Source organism: Nuphar pumila, chromosome 6 (assembly GCF_984573655.1).
Source record: "Nuphar pumila chromosome 6, dmNupPumi1.hap1.1, whole genome shotgun sequence".
Taxonomy (NCBI): Eukaryota; Viridiplantae; Streptophyta; class Magnoliopsida; order Nymphaeales; family Nymphaeaceae; genus Nuphar; species Nuphar pumila.
The window spans coordinates 8,823,602-8,846,118 of record NC_143254.1 but is presented as its reverse complement, the minus strand read 5'-3'; the positions used below and the strand labels follow the sequence as shown (position 1 = coordinate 8,846,118).

Genomic DNA, 22,517 nt, shown 5'->3' with positions numbered 1-22,517 from the left:
ACCAGTATATAGAAGCCACATATTAAGGGTCTTGTATTGTATCCTAGTTTCATGAGTGCTCTAGAGACAATTAAAGTTTGATAGAAAGTGACCCTCACCTTCACACTCACATAGATGTGTCCATCAAATGTGTAAACATGTTTGAAACATTTCAACCATAAGGCCTGTAGATCGCATTAAGAGTTCAGTTTGAATTCAACCTCTGTACACAGGTTTCGAGCACTTGACATCAGGAATAAGAAAATTATAGGTACTCGACTTAATCACTCAATATCTTGTTTTTTCCATTAAACCATTAGACTTAGTTTGACCCATATTAATGTTGTGAAAAGAGTGTCTCAAGTTGAGGGCTTTTATGCCTTGAGGCATGAGCCTCATAGGCCTTGAGGTGCACTTTTTGAAGTGAGGCCTAACTTAGGCTTACGTCTTAGCCTATTCGGATCAAATAAAGGTTAAAGCCCACATTTGACCTAAATTTGATAATAAAAAAAACAAAAGAATGGGGGAGTCACCTAACAAGTTATAACACTCCCACCCTCTCTCTCCTATTGAAAGAAAGAAGAACAAGGAGGGGAGCCCACCACCACCAGGTACGTACCTCTCTCTCCTTCTCTTCTTTCTTCCCTCCTCTTTTTTTTTTATTCCTTTCATCTCCTTCTTTCTTTGTATGTTTCAAAATTTTTATTGTTACTTTCATTTTGTGTTATTATTATAAATATATAGGTGATTGTGTATATAGATGTACTTAGACCGTTATATCATTGGGAGTAAAAATTGATTTAATATTTTTGGTATTTATTTGAGATTTCTTATTTCTTATTGGTTGTTTCTTCATCAACAAAACATTTTATTTGTTTATTTATATTTTAAGATATTTTTAAAGTTTTTTTTAAAGTTTTTAAGAATGTATTTGTGAGGCTTGCACTTTATGCCTTGAGACTTATGCCTCACTTCATATTTTGGTGAGTGTTTTGCTATGCTTTAAAACTTTTCACAACATTAACCCATATCATGAGTTTGGATTCTCATAAGAGGTGATTAATTTTATACCTTTTAGCCCCATTCTTCTCAATTTCTTGAGAAAGTCATTTTGTCAATGGATCCACTAAGTTTTGACAAGATTTTACATACTCAATAGAGATTATTCTTTGCTCGAGTAAATTGTTCACATAATTGTGCTTTAGACTAAGATGTCTAGATTTTTTACCATAAATATTACTTTCTACTTTTTAAATAGTTGCATAATTATCGCAATGCATAGTTATCGAGGCTACCAACTTATCTCCTAATGATATTGTTATCTAGAGATCTTTCAGTCATTCAACTTTCATATTAGTAGAAGCTAATGTTATCAACACTGCTTCTATTGTAAAATGAGTTATCATAATTTATTTCTTCGATCCCCAAACAAGTGCTCTAGATTCAAGGGTAAATATCTATCCACTGGTGGATAATAACTCATTGAAATTAAATTTTCAATTTACATTATTATACCTTTCAAGTACAATAACTTCTCTTTCATAGAATATTCAATAGTCTAGAGTTCCACTTAAGTACTTTAAGACTCGATAAATAACATCTCAATGCACTTATCTTAGTTTATTAGTGTATTTGCTCAACTTTCTCATGCAAAAAATTATGTCTAGTCTAGTTTCATTCATTACATGCATGAAACTGCCAATAACATTCGCAAATTTTAGTTGAGATATATTTCTTCTAGTGTTAATCGATAACTTAACACTAAGATAAAATGAAATAACAATAAACTTTCAATTAAAATGATTATATTTTTTCAAGATCTTTTCAATGTAGTGGGATTGAATTAATGCATATTCATTTTCAAGTCAAATCAATTTAATACCAAGAATAACATAAGTTAATCCCACACCTTTCATATCAAAATTAGATACAAAATTTATTTGGCATTATTTATGCATTCTAAACTGTTATTCATGATTAGCATATCATCCACGTACAAGCAAATAATTATAACATTGTCACATTCTAATTTGCTATCAAATTTCCAATGCTATTGTTTAGGCGATTGTTTCAAACCATAAAAGACCTTGACAATTTACAAACTTTATTTTCTTAGCTTGGTAATCTCAAGTTTGAAAATCAATGCCAAAGCTATTATGGTTCTAATGGTTGCAATCCTACTTAAAACCTTTGGAAAGAAGCCTATCTTTAAATTTTTCAATAAAATCATTAAGTTAAAGTTTTCTTTTGAAAATCCATCTACATACCTAAAGTTTATAACTAAGTGATAGGTCTGCCAAAATTCAATTTTTATTTTCGAGGATATAATCTATTTCACTCTTTATGGCATCTTTCTAAGAAGCAACATCTAAAGAGGTTATAACTTTAAACAAAATGGGTCTCTAGCTATCATATAGAGATGAAAATCAAGATCAATATCTTTTAATTTTCTTAATCTCTTGCTTTTCCGAATTTTAGGATTTTTTGGCTCACCAATTATTTTTCTTAAAATTAGCTCATTTTTAATATCTTTTGGAATTTCAAAAAATTTTGAAGTTAAATCTTCTTTGAATTTAGTGTGGATAGATTCTAAAATTACTTTGATTTTAATATTTATAAATTTGTTGTTTTGAGAATATTCAATGAGAACATATTTAGGTTTCTTTATCAAGTTTAGTTAATTTTAGTTTAATAAGCTTTACGTAAGCCATGCAACCCCAATCTTTCAAATAACTCAAATTCTGATTTTTACCTTTCCAAAGCTCATAAGAAGATCATCCGATTATGATATCCAAGTAGATTTTATAAGGTTTAAAAAATTAATGGTGTAAGACTTTTATAAATATTCAAGTCTTAAAAAATTATGTTTTTATCAAAAAACATGAATCAAGTATCGTTTTCTAGTAAATTAACAATGTCAAACACATCTTTATGGTCAGATTTAGGGATGGCAGTGGACCGGGGCAGGGGACAAGGTCTCCACCACCGCCCTGTTTCAAAATCCGAACCTTCATCCCTGCTTCCATCCCCATTTCATGCCCTTCATCCCCGGTCCAAATGGGGCGAGGTGGGGCGGAGCCCCGTTGTCCCCCGGTCCACTGCCATCCCTAGTCAGATTTGAGGAAAAGTTGAAAAAAAACTTTCAAAACCTCACTTAGCTGACAGTTAACTAGAAAAGTAGTTAGCAGTTACCGCATTGAAAAAACCCCGAGCCCAGCTCCATATGACTCACCAGAAAAAAGACTCTAAACCTATTAAGACAAGTTTAAATTGTCTCATTACACGATAAATACATTGTTTCAAAACTGTAAACAAGATTTCAACTATAAACTTATTGTTTGCATGGAACACTTCAATCACAATTTTCTCAGTGATATAAAACATATGCAAAATATATTTATCATTAATTAACAAGCCCATATAAGCCTAGCTAAACCTCGTGTCCGACACACGAAGCCTATTTTACGAGTTTGAGAGCTAAACATGAACCGAGCCGCAAGACAGCAAGCGATTCATCTCGATTCCCAATCCTAGGCCAAACCATCATTTGGCTGATCTTTATGACCACCATCTAAAGGGTCTCCATGGGTAATGTTTGACTCAAACCCAACTCATACCAAACCCTATAGAGTCAGGGTTTGGTGATAAACAAGGAGGTCCAATTAGAATCCGGGTCAGACTCAAAGGGTGTGTGATTAATATATGGAGCCGAGTATGGTTTGTGAAATTTTATAAGAGACTTAGGCTTGACCCAAGTCCCGACTAAGATCCGATGTAAAAAAGGTTAAAAAATATTATTTTATCGGACATGGTATGGATTTGGTTCATGTAATCTTTATAGAATATGGGTGTGGTCTCTCTTATGGTGGGTCCGATTGAACCTGGTATAAGCATCTCAAATCAGATCAGGGTTTGTTAGCACCTAGGTTCAAACCAAACCTGACCCTTTGACACCAGATTCTAAGAAGGTAATTTTCATATGGTAGACTCCATAAGGGCTGGTGGGCTCCCTAAGGGCTTGGATGACAGTGACACTACCTGGGTTTACCTGGCATGGGGCAGGCCCATTAAGTAAGGGTGTCAACGGGTTGGGTTTACCTAGACCCGACCCATACCCAACCCTTTAAAGTCCGAGTATGGTGACAAATGAGAAAACCTGATTAAGACCCAGGGCCAAACATGAAGGTCCGATTAATACCTGGATTCAGGTATAGTTTGTGAAATTTTATACCAGACTCAGGCCCGACCCGAGTTTTGATTAAGACCCGTAAATTTTTAATGTAAAAATGATAAAAAAATATATTATTTTATCAGGTATGGCGTGGGTATTTTTTCATTTAGTTCTTATCGGGTCTGAGTATGATTTCTCTTATTGATTAGACCCGGGTCCAGACCCGATGGCATACCCAAAAATCAAGGCCAGGTCTGGTTTCACCTGGGTCCGAACCAAACCCGACCCGTTGACACCCGTACCATTAAGCGGTCCAGTTCCTCGTCATCCAAAAACAAATAAAAAGAAAAAAACTTTAATAGGGAGATTTACAGATGGACAAAAAGGCGGGGAATATTTGCCCAAAGACCCAAACAGGGCTTCTCTACAAATGACCGATAAGGTACTGGTAGTCTAGACATTATTTTGCAAAAACCTTCTTTTTTTTCTTTTAATTTGTGAATACACTCTTTCCCTTTCAGTACGACTTGGCACCATCACAAGATAAACTTGGCTTTGGAGTTCTTCGTTTGGATTCTCCACAATCCCTCCAAAAATCTTGAAGATTGCTTCATCATGGAGCCTAAATCACGCCCAAGGGCAGCCTAATGATACGGTTCGGTCTTGTCGTTTGCCACCTTCCTCCATTGCCAAATTGGGAATCTCTTTTCTTTGTTTTTTCCTTTATCTTGAAGGAATTTGTAGCTTTCTGTAAGTTGGGTTTTGATATTGAAGCGTAGAATTGGTTGATTCAATTTGTACAGAGAATGTGGTTGTTGCAATTTTGGACCAAATTGGTGGTTTGGTGGTGGATGGTTAGTTGTTTTGCTTTTGTGAACTTTCTTTTGGGTCGAGATACGGTGACCCATCTTCGTCTAGCTTGAACTTGACGGTTCTACTGTCTTCATTTTGTTATTCACGATTTCCCTTATTTTCCTGATTCGGGAAAAAATTAAAACTCAAGTTGAAAAAATGCAATATCGTTGTTGTTGGTTCTCTTTTTTAATTCATTTTTAGCGATTTAGAGTCTTACAATGGGTGACATGTTGGTTTACCTGCACGAGGTATTGGGCAAAGAACGATTCATACTAATTATTGGCGATTTTTTTTTTTGCAAATTCTTTGAGCATTTTCTGATGTTCTTTGGATGCCACGTTCATGTTTGGATAGTCTAATTAACTCTGGATGATTGAATGGTGACTGTAGGTATGGATTTGTGGTGCTGCCTGCTAGGCTTCATATTGTCATGAGCATATATAGCGGTCTTTATTGTTAATGAGCAAGTTTGGTTTGTAAGCTGTTCATCTTATTTTTGCTTGTTTGCGATATTAATAATTGATTGAGCTCATTTATTTCCAATATCACCTGCAAATAATGGTGAAGAAAATCAACATGAAGAGCTTTTATTGTCTCCTAATATCATATTTATTTTAGTAGCAGCCTTGCTGTGATTTTTTTACTCCAAATGGCAATAAATCCAAGAATTTCTTTGCTTTCTGTTTTAGGTTGGTAACTTTGTCCAATTCTAATGTGTGCGAGTGCGCACATGTGTGTTCATGGCATGCATCTTACTCTAGCTTTTCGTAGGCTAAAATGATACCCTGTATGAAGTGCAGTTAGCAACTTGGTGAGGCTCAAACAATAAGTTGATCAGCAGTCCATGTCTAGCTTTCCCAAAACTGAATTAAACCTTATGGAACCTTAAGCCTTTACTAATGATGATTTAAATATTTGGTTGAATCATGCACTTCCACACACACACACAAGACATTGTCGATCTTTTTGTAGACCATTCTTTATCCAAAATATGAGTCAGTTTTGCTTGTCAATGACAAGGCCATGTTCATTCTGAAACATAGTCACAGATATCGACAATATTTTCAAAATATCATGATATTATTGCTGTATTTTCAGTGAACAATATTAAAAATAAGATATCATGATATTCGAAAATATCACCAATTTAATTATATCACAATATTATCATGAGAAGATAATGATATTCTTGTGATAATATCATGATATTATCAATTATTTGTACCATTTTTATTTAGGGAAAATTCCATTTAGGGTCCTAATTCCAAATATGGGCCTCACATTTCTGAAATTAGAAATATGGGCCATTTTTTTTTTCTGGAAAGTGTCAAATAAGGGCCTGCATCTATCATTGTGGCCTTCATCATTAAGTGTTTAAATTGTTTACTTTTTCTTTTCTATGAGGATGAATGAGTACTTTTCAATTTTCAAGAGACAATAAAAGAAACCAAAATGGAAACACATTTTCCAAGATGATAGATGTTGACCTGAGGTCCCTATTTGACAATTTTCAGGAAAAGTTTGCCCCATATTTGGAATTTCAGAAACATGAGGCCCATATTTGGAATTAGGGGAAAAAGTTTGGCCCCTAAATGGAATTTCCATTTTATTAATTTTCTACATCTTAAATATGTTTTTTCTTTCTTTTGGATTTTTTACTTATTTCTTTTGTTACATGTGTATTTTATTGCCTAAACATGATATTTTCTTGGTATTTTTGTTATATATATATATATTTAATTTTTTAAGCCCCAAGATCCTTCCCGAGATTTATCAACCTAACATATAATATCATGAGAAATAGATTCATCGAAATATAGCTGATACCGATATTTGTGACTATGTTTTGAAAGAATACCTGGGGAAGAAAAGGTATCCATTGTCACATATTATACATGAAAAATGCCTTTCAGCCCATGGTAATGAAACAATAAGACTTTTTTTTTATTAACATGTGCTAACATGGATGGTTGTCATGTAGACACGAATATGGATATGGGACACGACATGAAAGTTTTGCAAAACTAGGACATGTAGACATGATTCCTTTATATATGTGTGTGTGTGTTTGTGTGTTCATATATTTGTGTTTACATAAAAAGCATGAATATCATCCTAAGTGCAGTTGTCGAACAACAATTCTAAATCCTTGTAAGTCTAAATTTAAAATAGCAACGTAATGTAATCAATGAATTTTTTTAAAAGAAAATGCACACAAGTAATATAAAATAAATAATCAAGATCATAAGAAAAAAAGATAAAGTTAAGGACATGGTATTGGCTTTCTCTATGAAGTGTCATGGTGTGCTCTGTGTTGTGTTTGGTGTCATGTCGTGTTGACATTAGACACATGCTAAGTGAAGTGTCCATGTGATGTATAGATGGATGGAGACTTTATGATTATAAAAAAATTAAAATAGATTACTGTTAACTTTTATTTATTATTTTTCTTCACTAGAAAATCTTTGAATAATAAACAAAGAAAACAAAACCATAAATAAAAAATTACAACATAAGACATTGGTTGGTCTCCCACCATAGACTGGCTGGCTGTAGTGAATCTAATTTCAAATTTGAGACCCATGAATGTGGAAGCATAGTGACAAAAGTTTACAACAACACAACAACAACAACAACTACGCCTTCATCCCAAAACAATTGGGGTCGGCGATATGAACCAAAAAAGAAAATCATTCTGGGTCTTCCGCGTGAATCCTTCTCCTCCAATCATTTCTATCCAATGGCATGTCCTTGGTGAGGTTCAAAGCATTCATATCCTTTCCTATCATCTCCATCTAAGTCTTCCTAGGCCTACCCCGACCTCTTTTAACTAATATATTTTCCCATTTTTCCATCCTTCTAACTGGAGCATCATTAGGCCTTCGCCGAATATGTCCAAACCACCGTAAATGATTTTCTAATTTCAAATTTGAGACCCATGAATGTGGAAGCATAGTGACAAAAGTTTAAAATGACAAAATATAGACAACCTAAAACTTGCAAGAAATAGATTTTTTTTAAAACTCTTATTTTTTAGAAAATTATGTACAATAAAAAATAAATTAAAATATAAAATATTTTTAAAGAAATACAAATAAAATATTTAAAAATAAAAACACATGATTTTTAATGATAAAAAGCCAATAAAAACATAGATATCCTGTTCAAAACATAATATTTATGTTTCTACAAAAAACTCACGATATTTTGAAAATAATGCAAGCAATAAAAGTTTAAACTTTTAGGTAATTTCTAGTGATATTTTCACAAGCTTTCAGAAATCTTGTGATATTTGTCACACTGGGTGGAAGATAAGGTTAAATGATGATGTGATAGGTTTTGACTTGAACTTCTTGTTTCCTTTTATCAGGCTTTGTAGGAACTAGATACCTTCCTAAGAGCCCTGACCCTCTCTTAGAGCAAGAAATTTTGCATGCTTTTTTAAGGGCATATTTGCTTTGGTCACATGCGAGAAAGTTGAAGCCTGAGAATGTAGAAGCTGTGATTTTGAATCACAAGGTCAACCTTGTGATCTATTTTCAAAGATTCAAGGCAAAACAGGCAAAAACAATCACAACTGACAACCACAATCACAACTTTTACTTTTCCATGTTCCACTAATCTTGAGAAAGTATGGTGATTGTGATTTACAATCATAGGATCCAAGAATCATAGGGCATTGCAAACATGCCCCAAGTGAATACTTAAATTAACCTCAAAAGAAAAAAAAGAAGGAATGCATTTGGCAAGTAGATTCATTTTTGTGCTGGGCTAAATAAGCTACAACATATTTAGGTTTCGTGATTTTTCAAAATTCTTTTCAAAAGCGCATGGCCTGGTCTCTGTGAAGCCTGTACAAGAGACCTTTTGCTTGTTCCAGTGTGAATCTATAGGATCAAACAATTGCAGACATATAGATGATGGATCTTGTTAATGTGTTGGTTTGTTAGGGTTGAAAGGAATATTGGAAACTTCATTGAATGACCTTAAATTGTCATAATGTTTGATTCAATCTCTTATGCATATCTATGCTGTTGAAAAATGTCCAAGTTCTATTTTTTCTTGGATTGGGCTGATTAGATCTATGATTATGTGCATAATAATGTTATCTAGTGACTTTTCATTCTTGGTTGCAGAAGTATGAAGTCAATATATTTGTGGTTTTATTACTTGATCTCAAACTTGGTCAACTTTGATTTTATAGAAATGGTGACTCTGTGTCTTGAACTGCTTGTCGAGGACTATATATAAAGCCATTTCTACACTTATCATTAAGCAGTATTGGGCCAATGGAACCTAAAACACATTGAGAAATGAGCCTAGTTTGTATATGATGCAATTAGCATGGACTTGGCTACTGTTGATTATATTGCAATCCTGCAAATGGAGCAAGATCAATCTGTTGATTATGAAAAAAAAAGCTAAAGTAAGAATCTTGATGTAAAAATAGCAAAGAAACATGTAAAACGAAGTTAAGAATTCTAGAGCAAAATCAATTAGAATAAAGAGGAATACAAAGCTAGAAAATTTAGGTATGAGCAAAACGTCAGAGCAATGGTTGGGCCAAGGTTTTGACCCTCCCATATTCAAAATTTTCTTTCATCTTGTACTACTTAGTACTTACCCTCTATCACTCAAATTAGCAGTCCATGGAATAAAAAGCAACTGAAACCACCAATTTTCATTGGTCATCTTCTCTTACTGCATTGCGGAAAGATGAAAGGTGAAAGCAAAATGAAGAACTTCAGAGCAAAATCGAGGAGACTAAGGAGGAATGAATAGCTAGAAAATTTGAGTATGAGCAGGATCAAAAACTTAGAACATCCAGCACAGGTTGGACCAAGCTTTTGACCCTCTCATACTGAACTTTTCTATCGACTCATTCCACCTTCCTCCCTCGCCACCATTTTCATTACTGATCATCTCTTAATGCATAGTGAAAAGGTGAAAGGCAAACTCAATTTTTAATTGATGCCATCACCACTGTTTTGCTTGCTTATCTTCTTAGTGGACTCCCTTTTTATAGCCTAAATTTAAATCAATGGGTGGTTTTACAAAACCATGTGCTTTACATGGTTTTGTGAAACCACTTTTTCAATAAAGAAAGTGTTGTAAAATTTTATAAATACATTGCTTTATAAAATGCGTGCATACATGTTTGAAACCATGTATGGAAGGACAATGCATAAACTTTCTTGTTTAGGTTGAGTATTTATTCTCCAAACTTCTTTCCATATTTTTTTTTTGATAGGCAAGCTGGGGGCTAACCCCAATGGGACTTGAACCCAAGATTGCGGTTATGATAGTGTGACCTAACCGTCCAGCTATCTCTTTTGACCACTTCTTTCCATATTCAAATCCCAATCTTTCATAGAAATCTAAGTTTTCCTTGGAACCTTCATCTGTTGCCTTCAGCCAATCCAATCCAACCTAAGCCTATATATATATATATATATATATATATATGGGGGAAGATATTGGCTACCTTCAAGTGTACTGCTGTCAATTAGTAGCTGCCTTCATATTTTCTTGATTTTTGTGTGGATCAAGTCCTAGAGATATTTTTACATCAAAATCACCAAATCTAAAGTGCATTTCCTAATAAATGCACCATGTTGAATGCATTCACATGGTCAAATTGGTTAAATAAAGCTTGCACCTATGAGGTTCAGCTAGAGTATACCGTACTCTAGAGTGTAGGCTGTAGCCAATATTTTCCACACACACACATATAAAGCAAAAACCCAAAATATCATGATATCAAAGAAAACTTCATAAATGAAAATGTCATATCATGTTTCTAGAGGCCCTTTTTAAAAAATTGAAAACTCTAAATGTTGCAATAAATTAAAAAACAATAAAATTATTGTGATTTTTTCATGTCCGCTAAGTCTTTGATATCTTCCTGAGAATTTTCTAAGAGAACCACTTAATTTTTTGAAGTACCCTAAAAAAATATCCTTGTATGTTATTACAAGGCCAGTATTGATAACTATTGTGTGTGTGTGAACATGGTATGTTTTATATTGATCTTCATATTGAATAGCATAGCAATTACCAACATTGTCTTTTTTGGATTCTTTGAGGGCTTTCTTAAAAGATATGAAGATAAAAAGGAAAAGAGGAGAAAAATAACTGTACCAAGGAAAGCATGATCTTCATATTGTAAGGGAGATTTTCTCTTTTGATTTTTCTATTTTTTTCAAATTTGATGCTATTTTTCTTGCCTAATTTGCTTGTATAATAACTACCATGATATCTCATAAAAGTGAGCAATGTTCTAGTCCTTTTATAAGCAGCAGGAAAGCTTGTAAAATTAGGACAACATTGCATGCATAGTTTCTTATAAAGACCAATGAGATTCATGTCTTTGAAACAGGCAATGGTACCAAAGGATGCTAGATGCTCTTGCTAGGGATCTGCCTTCTCTCCCTAACCAACCCACTTATCCACATAAGACGTGCACACCCCTTCATTCCCATACTCTGAAACCTACAGATGTACACATACACGGGCACAAAAAGGACTCTTAAGGATAACTTTTTTGTATTGCTTGAATTGACAAACTGAATCCTTGTTCCTTCAAGTTCCAAAGTTCATGACAAAAAAATCTTTCAATTGTAACTGATTCCTCTTTGTGGGGTTCCTTGTTCAGTCTCTTTCTACTGGGAACTAGGATTTTCTAATGTTTAGTTTTTTCCTCAAGTCCTGAGAGATACCCTGTCTAAACTCTTTCATTGCTTGGCTGCCTCTATGGATAGAACTTCAATTTCTCTTTGCCAATATAGATCATGTAACTTCCACTTTGTTATAATATTTGGTAAAGCAATTAGGGAACTATACTCTAAATTATGCCTCCTAAATTTACCATGATTATAAACTCCATGGTGATCATCTGGATCTAAAAGAACATTTTCTCTATACACTGATCATGAACTTTCTTCTCTTTGTTTGAGTTTAATAGACCTCTCAGATTAGTCTGTCTTGGTGGCAGACCACAAGATTTTTATGTATTGATGGGATCTGAAAGCCATGATGTGAATAAATTGATTGTTAGAGAGGATGAACATCTGTAAGAATACTAAGCTGCTTCCAACAAAAATGCCATAGTATTTGAGCTGTGTGTTCTTACATTTCTAGTATTATTTGAAACAGGGGCATCTTTTATCAATTGATGTTATTCTGTGTTATCCCTTGCCATTGAGCTGAACTGACTTTGCCTGTTGTATCTTTTACTAGATTTACACGTTTGAGGAAGTAAGCAATTGATTTCTCTTATTTCATGTCAACTCTGTCCATTCATTTGTGAAGGGTCTGAGATACATGTTAGTAAGGACTAAGGAGGCTATTTATTAGTGTTGCTTGCATACCAAAGTTGCCAGTCGGGGAAGCGAGAGCAGGAAGCGAGGCACTTCCAAAATTTTAGGAAGCGGGAAGTGTGGGATGACTTAGAAGCGAACCAGAAATCGTTTCGGAAGTGAACTGGAAGCGACACGGGAAGTGAGGGCGAAGCGAAAAGGGAGAAAAAGTAATAAAAAAACAAAAAAATAAAAAAAATAAGGAGAAACGAGCTTCTTCTAAGTGGGAAGCGCGCTTCTCAAATTTTTTTGGCGTTTCCCTGCACGTTTTGAAAGCACCATGTTTCGTCCTTCCGAAACGTGCGCACTTTCCCATATGATATGGCGCTTTCGGTAACCCTGTTGCATACTGTCACAGGGATTCAGCCAACAGGGTGCCGCACTTGCGTTAACGGGACGCGACTTGGGTGTGGGTGTGGGTGCGACACTCGGTGCGGTCAAGCCAACCCTGGGTGCGGTCAACACACCTAGGGTCATAAATGTCCAGATGTGGACCCAAAAAAATGATGAAAGGGGTTGAGCGGGGGATTAGGGCAAAAAATTGACCCTGATGCCTCCCCTTTTCCTCTCCTACTCTGTCATAAATGTCCAGACCTGGACCCAAAAAAAAAAATAATGAAAGGGGCTGGGCAGGAGATTAAGGCAAAAAATTGACCCTGATGCCTCCCCTTCTCTTCTTCTTTGACAGACTCCTCCTCTCCTTCAACCCGAGCTCTCCTCTCTTCCGGCGACTGCAAGTCTGCAAGTTATGTCTCTCTCTCCTCAATCTCTCCTTCAGTCTCTCTCTCTGAGTTTTGCGTAAGTCAGCAACCCAGTAGCTGGGTATTGTGTTGTCGAACCCAGCCCTGCAGGGTTGGGTTGCTCGCTATCAAACCCAGCCCTACTGGGTTGGGTTTGGCTCCCGGCACCTTCGGCTATCGAACCCATCCCTTTTGGGCTAGGTTCGGCTCCCATCCGTGGGATGTTGGACCCAACCCTTCTCTGTGAACTTGATATGAATTTTATTTTAATATAATATCTTTTTTGTTGTAAGGACTAAAATAACGGATAAAGCAAAAGAATTGGCGTCATCCTTATCTCCACATGTAAGTTCTTTTGCTAGTATTGCTGGTAGTGGTAGTGAGAGTGTTGATTCGAGTTTGTTAGCCCCATCATGTGATGATGGAGGGCCACATGTGGATAAGCTTGAAAAAGCTGGAGGAGATGGTGAAAATAAGAGATTTTGATGCAAGCTTTGTGAGAGAGATTATGTTGGGTCTTATACAAGAGTTAATGCTCATTTGTTGAAGATATCAGAACATGGCATTTCAGGATGCAAAAGAGTTGATGAAACCATCCAAACACAATAAAAAAATACAAGATGAATATGAAAAGATGAAGACAATGAGTGATTCTTGTACAAGTAGTGTACCATTTAAGGTAGATGTAGGAAGAGGAACAATACAAGCATCATTCAATACATATGGAAGAGAGAAGATAGATAGAAAAGTAGGGAGGTATTTTTATTCTAGTTCACTTTCATTTAATGTAACTAGAAATCTTTATTGGAAGCATTTAATTATTTCACTGGCAAATTGTAATTTGAGTGGCTATATACGTCCGAGTTCAGAAAAACTATGAACGACAATTCTTGCAGAAGAGAGGGCAAATGTTGAGAGAATATTAGAGATTAAGAATTTTTTATGGGAACAAAATAGAGTTTCCATTGTTTCTGATTGGTGGACATATATTCAAAGGCATCTACTAATTAATTTTATTGCTTTTTCGCTTAGTGGCTCAGTATTCTTAAAAGCAATTGATGCATCTGGGCAATATAAAAATGTTGAGTATTTGAAGGGGTTGTTTATAAAAGTAATAAAAGAAATGGGTGATTATAAATTAATGTAAATCATTACAGACAACGCTTAAGTTTGTAAAAGTGCAACATTGAATTTGAAGAATGAGTATCATTATATTTTTTGGACTCCCTGTGTAGCACACAACTTGAATATGGTCCTCAAAAGCATCTGTAACCTCAAAGAGGAAGAAAATTCACCAGCTCTATGTTCATGTATTGAGGAATTAGAAAAAATGTCAAAAGCATTAGGAATTTTGTTGTCAACCATCATTATGCTAATGCTATATTTAATAGGCATTCTGATATGAAATTGAAGGTTGCTTAAACACGTTTTGTGTCCATCACTGTGATGATGAAAATAATTAAAGAAGTCAAGAATGCTTTGGTTAACATGGTAACTGATGAGAAATGAACATTCTATTACGCTGATAATGTTGTCAAGGCTAAAAAAATCAATAAATTCATTATTGATGATGAGTTTTGGGATAAAGTCGTATACTTCCTTGAGTTTATGCAACCTGTTTGAGAAATGCTGAGAGAAGTTGACAAGGATGAGCTCATGCTTTACAAAGTTTATGAATTGTGGGATAATATGATTGAAAAAATACAAGTTGTAGTTTTCAAGTATGAGAAAAAAATACTGCATTTGATGATTCTGAATTTTTTAATCATATACTTTCAATTTTATTCAGAGGGGATAAGAGCAACACTCTTTTGCATTGTATGACACATTCTCTCAATCTCAAATATTATACAAAGAAGTGAAAGAAATGTGGTGTTGATTGCGCCCCTCCAAATTTAGACTCAGAGCTATCAAGGCATAAAAATATGTGTATGACAAGACTTTATCGAGAATCATATATTCTAAATAAGTCACATAAGAATTTAAATTTTTTTTATCTTCGAGGTTATATGGACAAACATTAATAGCGAGCGAGGTTATTTTCATCACATGGTGGTCAACATATGGATAAAAAATACCTATTCTTCAACGTTTTTGCATTAAGATTGTTATTCTAGCCTGCTAGTTTATCTTGTTGTGAAAGAAATTGGAGCACACATGCTCAAATCCACAACATGAAGATAAATAAACTCATCAACAAGCGTGTAAAGGATTTAGTTTGTGTTCATTTCAATATTCGATTACTTTTGCGAACCAATGAGGAATACAAGTACTAATTGTTGTCTTTGTTATTTGACTATTTTTTAGTTTCTTCATTTAAATATGCAAGTATTTAACATTTTTAAATTAGGTTTGTAATGCAGACAATGATAATCCAAATTTTGGGATGTAAACCCAAAAGAGTGTTACTTAGAGGAAGAGCATAATTTCAATATTATAAACATGGACTTATCTGAGCTTACTATTCCTTCTTATGATGAATTTGATGTTGAAAAAAAAATTATTAAGATCATTACCTCATCGTCATATACATTGGGTATGATATACTTTTAGTATGTAATTATGCATTGTTTGCTTCTTTTATTAGTATACTGTATAATTTACTTATTTTCTGCTTTACTTGTTTGATTGTTTTTATAATATATTTATGTTGATTTAATTGTGGTGTTAGTTTTTATGATGAAGAATAGAATTATAGATTGTTAATTTGATTTATTGCACGCATGATGAATTGATGATATGCTAATTATTTTTTATTTCATTAGTGTTATTGTTAACTTTTAAAAATTATATAAACCCTCCCGCACCCCGCACCCAAGTTTTTTTAAAGTGCCGCATCGCCGCACCCACACCCACACCCGAACCTATGTGACATTGCGGGCATGCATATATATTGTAGTATCATTTGGGAAGAGTAGTTTTTTTCAGGAGAATCATTTCTTATATTGGTACTGGATTTCGATGACATACCTCCACTTGTTGAATCAACGTCTCCCCCAAAATACCTCACAGGATTGTTCATGTTCTGACGTCCTTGGATGTTTATTCAGGTCCTATCATCAAGCTAGGTTCATCTTAGCATGTTGGTCTTTCACTCCAGGTTATTTCCCATTGCTTAAGTAGCCTATGATGTTGATGTTGTTCATCTGTGTTTTTCATGCATTAAAATAACTAGGAAAATCCATTCATCTCTCTGGCGTTAGTAGTCAAACACAGATATGGACTGTTTCGTATAGATACAGTTGAGTGATATTGTATATCATATATGTTGTGCCTGTTACTTTTCCTTTTCAGATTGGCCCAAACTTGATTTTTTCCACCTATATGAACTTGGCTTTTTCCATCTGTTATAATCGTGCTTCTGCTGTAATAATAGTAGACCAATTATGTGAAGTTCATGGAAAAGCATTTGAACATTTTAGTGCAAATGTGCCAACTGTGGAAGTTCCATAATATAAAGTACTGTGAATTTGTGATGATACAGCTGTAGAGTTGCTTTTGTTAGCTTATGTACATGGAGGCTTCTGTTAAGTTCTACCTGTTCTGTGTTATCGAACCTTTTAGAAAGTTTAGTTAGAGCATTTCAATAATTTCAACACTTCGATACACTCTAGTCTGGTACTCTTTAGTTGAATCTCATTGGTGCGAGCTTTACTTGGCCAATTTGACCCCACTAATGATGCATTCGGCATGGTCCATTTACTATGAATGCACTTTGGTTTGGGTGGTTTCAATGTTAAAATATGATCTTAATATTGAAAATTTGATGCATTGTAGGCTGTTGAATTTTGTAGCCCTTGGAAAATCTGTTTATCCCCCCCTTCCCCACACACACATAAATATAAATATAAATATAAATATTCATTTGATTTGGCAGGTGCAGTTCTGATTGTTGGGGAGGTTGGTAGCGGCTCTTTTTGCGCGCATGTGGTGGGGGTGGGGGAGTTGCGTGTTGCATGCATGTTGCAAAAAACAAGTGTTTCTCTTAAAATATATTTATTGGATTCTTGCTTCACACAAAAGAATACAAACCAACATTGCTGGTAACACACAGGAGGAGAGATGAAACCGGTGGACAGAGGTTGTGGAAAACCAAAAGGGGAAAGCAAACCAGGCTTGGAATCATACCAAACTGCAACCAGAGATGAGGGTTGGCTTGCGGCCTATGTCACAGGGACACGAGACACACCGTTATTTGTGCAAATCTCTACTAAGAATAGTATACAAGGGGACAAGACACGGGGAGCAAGTTGGAGTATCCCTGTGACATAGGTTGCGTCACAGTCTTAAACCCTTCCACCTTGGCTCCTTTGTTGCTCGCTGGCTACGCTGTCGACCCCTGAGTGGATGGCTCCCACGCAGAACAACTGGGTACCGCTCAGAATGACGGTGAAGGCCTCCAGTGTTCTCTGCAGCACATGGGCAGTGGGCTGAGTGGTGATCTTCCACATCTGGCTTAAAGTGTGGGTTCGGGTATAGATCTGGATCCAAACTTGTATCTCACAGAGTCACAATGGAGTGTCAGAGATGCGCTTATTACATGAGATCCTGTGGGGCTGGATCCACCACATTGATTTTCACATGGAAAAGGTGGACTCAATGGTACGGGTTTGGGTCAGATATTCAACTGACACCACTTCGTTTAATTTCTAGATTGGATTGACCCGGGTATGAACCTGACATTATTTAGGCCCGTAAATACATCATTCAATAATGGGGTTGGGCTCATTATTCAAGTAGTATATGGATCCTTTATAAGCCATGCCCGAGTCCGACCCAATATCTGATTGAGACTGGGAACTTTTATGTAACATCTTTAAAAGAAATAAAGATTTTACTGTTTCAAGTTCTTCGCTATCATAATCCAAACTTTTGGGACTGGTCTTGCCTAAGCCAGGTCAAGTCAGACACAGACCTGGACCTGGTACCAGTAGGTCCAGCGCCTGAAAACCTGATCCTGGTCTAGACCCACCTGAATCAGGCGCAGGTCCCACCATTGACTGCCCTGTCCTGGGAAATAGGTTTGTGCCAGTGGAACTGGGCCACGATGAGCAGAACCTAGAGGCATGTTCTAGTGTCCGTGCCCGGGCAACATTGAGCAGAACCTAGAGGCATGTTCCAGTGTCCGCGCCCGAATATTTTATCAAAGTACTCGGCTCACACAAAACATAGAAAATCACTGTGTGCGTAGCAAACGCTGATTTCAGTCCCTGCATCGATTCTATATGACCAGGATGTCCCTTCAGCATAGAGTCAGGGGCATCCTGGTAACGTGCACAGGTGACAGCAGGTCTCAACAGAAAGTTCCTTTTTTTTAAACTCAATTTTTTTATTATCACAAAAGATTACCAGGCTTGCGTTCCTGCTCTTGAGATCAATCTCTTTGCATGTCAACCTGAAAGCTCACATGCATTGTTTGGGATAAAAAAGTTAGTCATAAACAGATCAAAGATAAAAGTGAAAACAATTTCTTCTAGAAGGTGTTTGGTTGTGCGCTTTTTTTATCACAATAAGTTGGAAACTTACGGTGTGGGGTAAAATCAAAATTTTCAAGAAAGCTCACTTTTTTCTGCATAAATTGTTTTTAACCCAAATGCCATTTTGGTTTGTATCCACGATCTCAACTTTGCATCATCTATAATGCCTCTGATTCTTCTGTACAAGAATGAGAACGTTTGGAAGCAAGAAAATGGTAAGAAAAATGCAAGTAGGAAAGAAAAAATGGAAATTTTGAAAGAAATTTTTTTCTACAAAGTGTGATTTTTGATAGGAAAAACTCCTCCACCTTGAGGACTGGACTAACTTTTTATATCAACAACTTTTTTTTATTAAGGCAACCATTCACCCACAACACATCTCATCCCATGAGCTGCCACAAGAAGAGTTTCCTCCATCTTTATGTTCCTCTCACCCACCACCACTTTCAAGTCTCTCTCTCTCTTTCAAGCACGTTCTTAATGCTATGCCAGAATTTTTTATGTCTATATTCCTGATGCTTATGGGGGTTAGTAAAAAGCTATCTCGGGTAGTGGCAAACTTTTTGTGGTCTGATCGAGGTCCCAACAACAAGCGTCAGCTGATAGGGTGGGACACCCTTCAACTTTCTCTATATAGGGGGGTTTGAGAATCAAGGATCCCAAGCTGAGGAGTATGATACTCGTCGTGAAGCAGAGCTGGCTTGCACACCAACCTGGGTCCCCGTGTGCAAGTATTCTTCTAGCTAAATACAGAGGTGTGGAATCGTTGGTGGGAGCTACAAGTGTGCGTAAGCGAACAATGTCAAAGCTTCATCGATCATGGATCTAAGCATGGTCTGTGGTTCTTTCAAATAATGGAAATGTTGACTCACAGTCACAGTTCTTTGGACGCAACTTTGCTTCGAATGGATCTTTCCGCTCAAAAGAATGCTACCTCGCTCTCCTTCCTTCGGGGGTAGACTGATTCCCGGCGAGCCTGATCTGGGGCAAGGGGCCGACTCCTCGATCTCGTTTCCTGGCTTGGCTAATTTTACATGATCGGGTGCAGACTGACAACTTCCTCAAATTTATCGGATTCCATCTGCCGAGTAAATGTGTATTGTGCGAGGCGGCCAAAGAATATGCGTTTCACCTTTTTTGGGAGTGCTCTGTTTTTCAAAACATCTTTAAGGTGACCTGGAATAAGTCGAGGGTCAGCGTGCGACAGAAATCGTTCACCAGCGATTTGTTGTGGGGTCCTCAGCCAGTTCGTCATTGCAACAAATGGCGGATTATTTGGAGAACTTGGCTTCTCTCGTCCTGGTGGGCCGTATGGATGACCCGCAACAATGTTATTTTTTGGCATAGTCCGGTAGTGTTCAATAAACTGGTGAACCTTATTTTGGAGGATGTGTATGCCATTCTACGCATTAGCATCCTTGATCTTCAGCGCAATCTGCCACCATGGCCCCCTCATGATCCAGGGTGATGCTTGTCAACTAACTGTATCTGTATCTTGTTTTTCCTTTTCTTTTTTTGTTTTTCTTTTTCTCTTTTTCTTTTATTTTTGTGGGCTCCTTGGCATGTCTTGGGCTTTTTTGGCTTTCCGGTAGTTTCAATGTTGGTTGAACCTGTTTCGTAATGTTGATGGTTATAGTTCCTCTCTCTCTCTCTCGTTTTTCTCATGCTACACAAACAGGTGAAATTTTTTTATTTAGAAAAGTTATCATATCAAATTTCTCAGAGGCAAAATGTTCTTTTCTTGTGAGAATTTTTCTTGCTTCCAAACGTGCCCAGGTCAATTTTCTTTAAAAAAAGTAACACAACTAGAGAAAGTAAATTATTTTTCATCAAACTACGAATTATCCATCCATTGATGGAGATTAATATAAACATAAAATTTGAATTTGTGAAAGCAAGGCCTTTGAAGGCAAAATAATTCGCTTAATAGAAAAGAATAAGCATGTGATCTACTTTTAGTAGGATAAAATGCCGGAAGAAGATTTTTGTGAAAATAGAGTGTAAAAAATGATAATTCTTCAGTATGAAAGTTTTTGGTCATCACGCATTTTATTTTCTACCACAAATTTCTTCAAACACAATTTTTAGTTCTGCTCTAGTTGTATCTTGGTTTGGAGTCACATAGTAGTTATGTACATACCCCATGGCCAAAAGTGTGAGGGACCAAACAACAAGCGCAAAAGAAGCAGCCGATGCCCAGCTCCCTTGCTTTTCTTGCTGTATATTAAGAATTCCGGCGATCAAACTTCCGACGCCCACAACTCCGGCTAGCAATGCAAATATCACAAATAATCCAGTGGCCATGTTTCCCATTGGGAAATATATTGGAAAGAGCCGAAGTGGATGTGATAACCTGGATGCTGCACCACCATAACGTCCAGTTAGTTTCAATTAGAGTGTGTGCATGCACACCATACAGCCAGCTTCAATCTTGTGGCAAAGGGATGCCCCCTGCGGGTTTTGAACCATGCTCATCCTATGTCGGATAACAAACCACGGTTGCCCCTAGCCAGGAAGACGGAGTGATGGCGCTCTTGTGGGCATTATCACAGTTTCTAACTTTTGATTGTTTCACATGAGATTACAAACCACGTCATGAGATGCAAGCACGTGTAGTTTGGAGTCACGAGTAAAATTCACCTCAAATGTGATTTCAAATCACATTCTGTTTCTCATGGCTCATTTTTTGATGTTTGGTTAGCTGTGCAAATGAGATTCATTTTCTCATTTGATTGAGAATCCTAATCTCTGTTTGTTTGTTTTTTTAATGATGAAGGAAAACCCTCAGTGAGTCTGAATCTCATGAGACGTTATAAAACATGCAAGGTAGAACAAAATGCTGATACATTTTTATTTATTTTTACTCGGAGAAACTGCCCCAGTTGCAGAAACCTAGCCGCGCTGGCTCAGCCTGCCATACTTACGGTTGCTGTCGTGTCAGCGTAAAACTCCAAGGACTTACCCATCGACCCAGGGAGTCACCAAGCTTCGGCTTAAGCAGGGCGGTGACGCCCATGGGATTTGAACCTAGGTTGTCGGTCAAACGGCCTAGACCCCATCCCACTACGCCAAACCCCTTGAATCTACAAAATGCTGATACATGCTTAATTATGCATTCGATGCCGGTTCCTACCTGTTTCATAACCTTCATTGATGCTGAAATTGACTGACCACCCAGCAATGGCAGCCTACATGGCTAGATTGAGTATGAGCAGAGGAGCAACATCAGGCTTTGTGTCCTCAGTTGCCATGATTGAATGCTGGGGATCCCCAAGAATTCTAATTCAATAGGATTTTACTTGCACCTCACATGTAGATATCTATATATACAGAAAGATGTGGGGCTACAAATGCATTGTTTTGGGAATTGGACAATACTTTAGATTATATGAATATTTACTTAATTCTTTATTTTGCTTTTTCTTTTGCGTGTATACAATGACAGCTTTCTTGAGGATGAGGAAAGGACTCTATACCATACTTTTTCTTAGCTGTGGTTCTATGCTTTCTTTCAGAGCAAGAATCTCCCTTTTGGTCTGTGCAAAATTCCTATGTAAGAAAAGGAAAGTAAGCAAAATACTAGTGTTCAAGAAATTTTTTGTCAAGGAATGAATCGAAGTATAAAAAAATTTAGTAGAAATATTTTCTCATTAGGACTCTACACCATACTTAGCTGTGGATATGATTACGTTCAGAGTGAAGAATCTGCCTTTTGCTATATTGCAAAATTCCTGTTTAAAAAAGGGAAATGACTAAAGGACTAGTGCTCAAGAATTTTCTGTGGAGGAATGAAAAATAGAAAAGTTTGCATTGAGAAAAAAAATGGAAGACATGTTTTCTCTTAATTTTATTTCTTAAGAATTGTTTTCATTGTAACCAAGGGAAATGTGAGGTGATTCCTGCAAGTCTGGAAAATAAGTTTTCAAAGCTTATATTC

The 22,517-nt window shown here is 36.3% G+C and overlaps 1 long non-coding RNA gene across 1 annotated transcript; it reads right to left on the bottom strand.

Moving 5' to 3' along the window:
- Positions 1 to 21,850: 21,850 nt before the first annotated feature.
- LOC149833842 (uncharacterized) lies at positions 21,851 to 22,313 on the bottom strand. Its single transcript, XR_016432718.1, has 2 exons — positions 22,250 to 22,313; positions 21,851 to 22,129 (listed from the first exon to the last, which is right to left on the bottom strand). It is a non-coding gene; the product is annotated as an uncharacterized LOC149833842 (long non-coding RNA).
- Between the last annotated feature and the right edge of the window lie 204 nt (positions 22,314 to 22,517).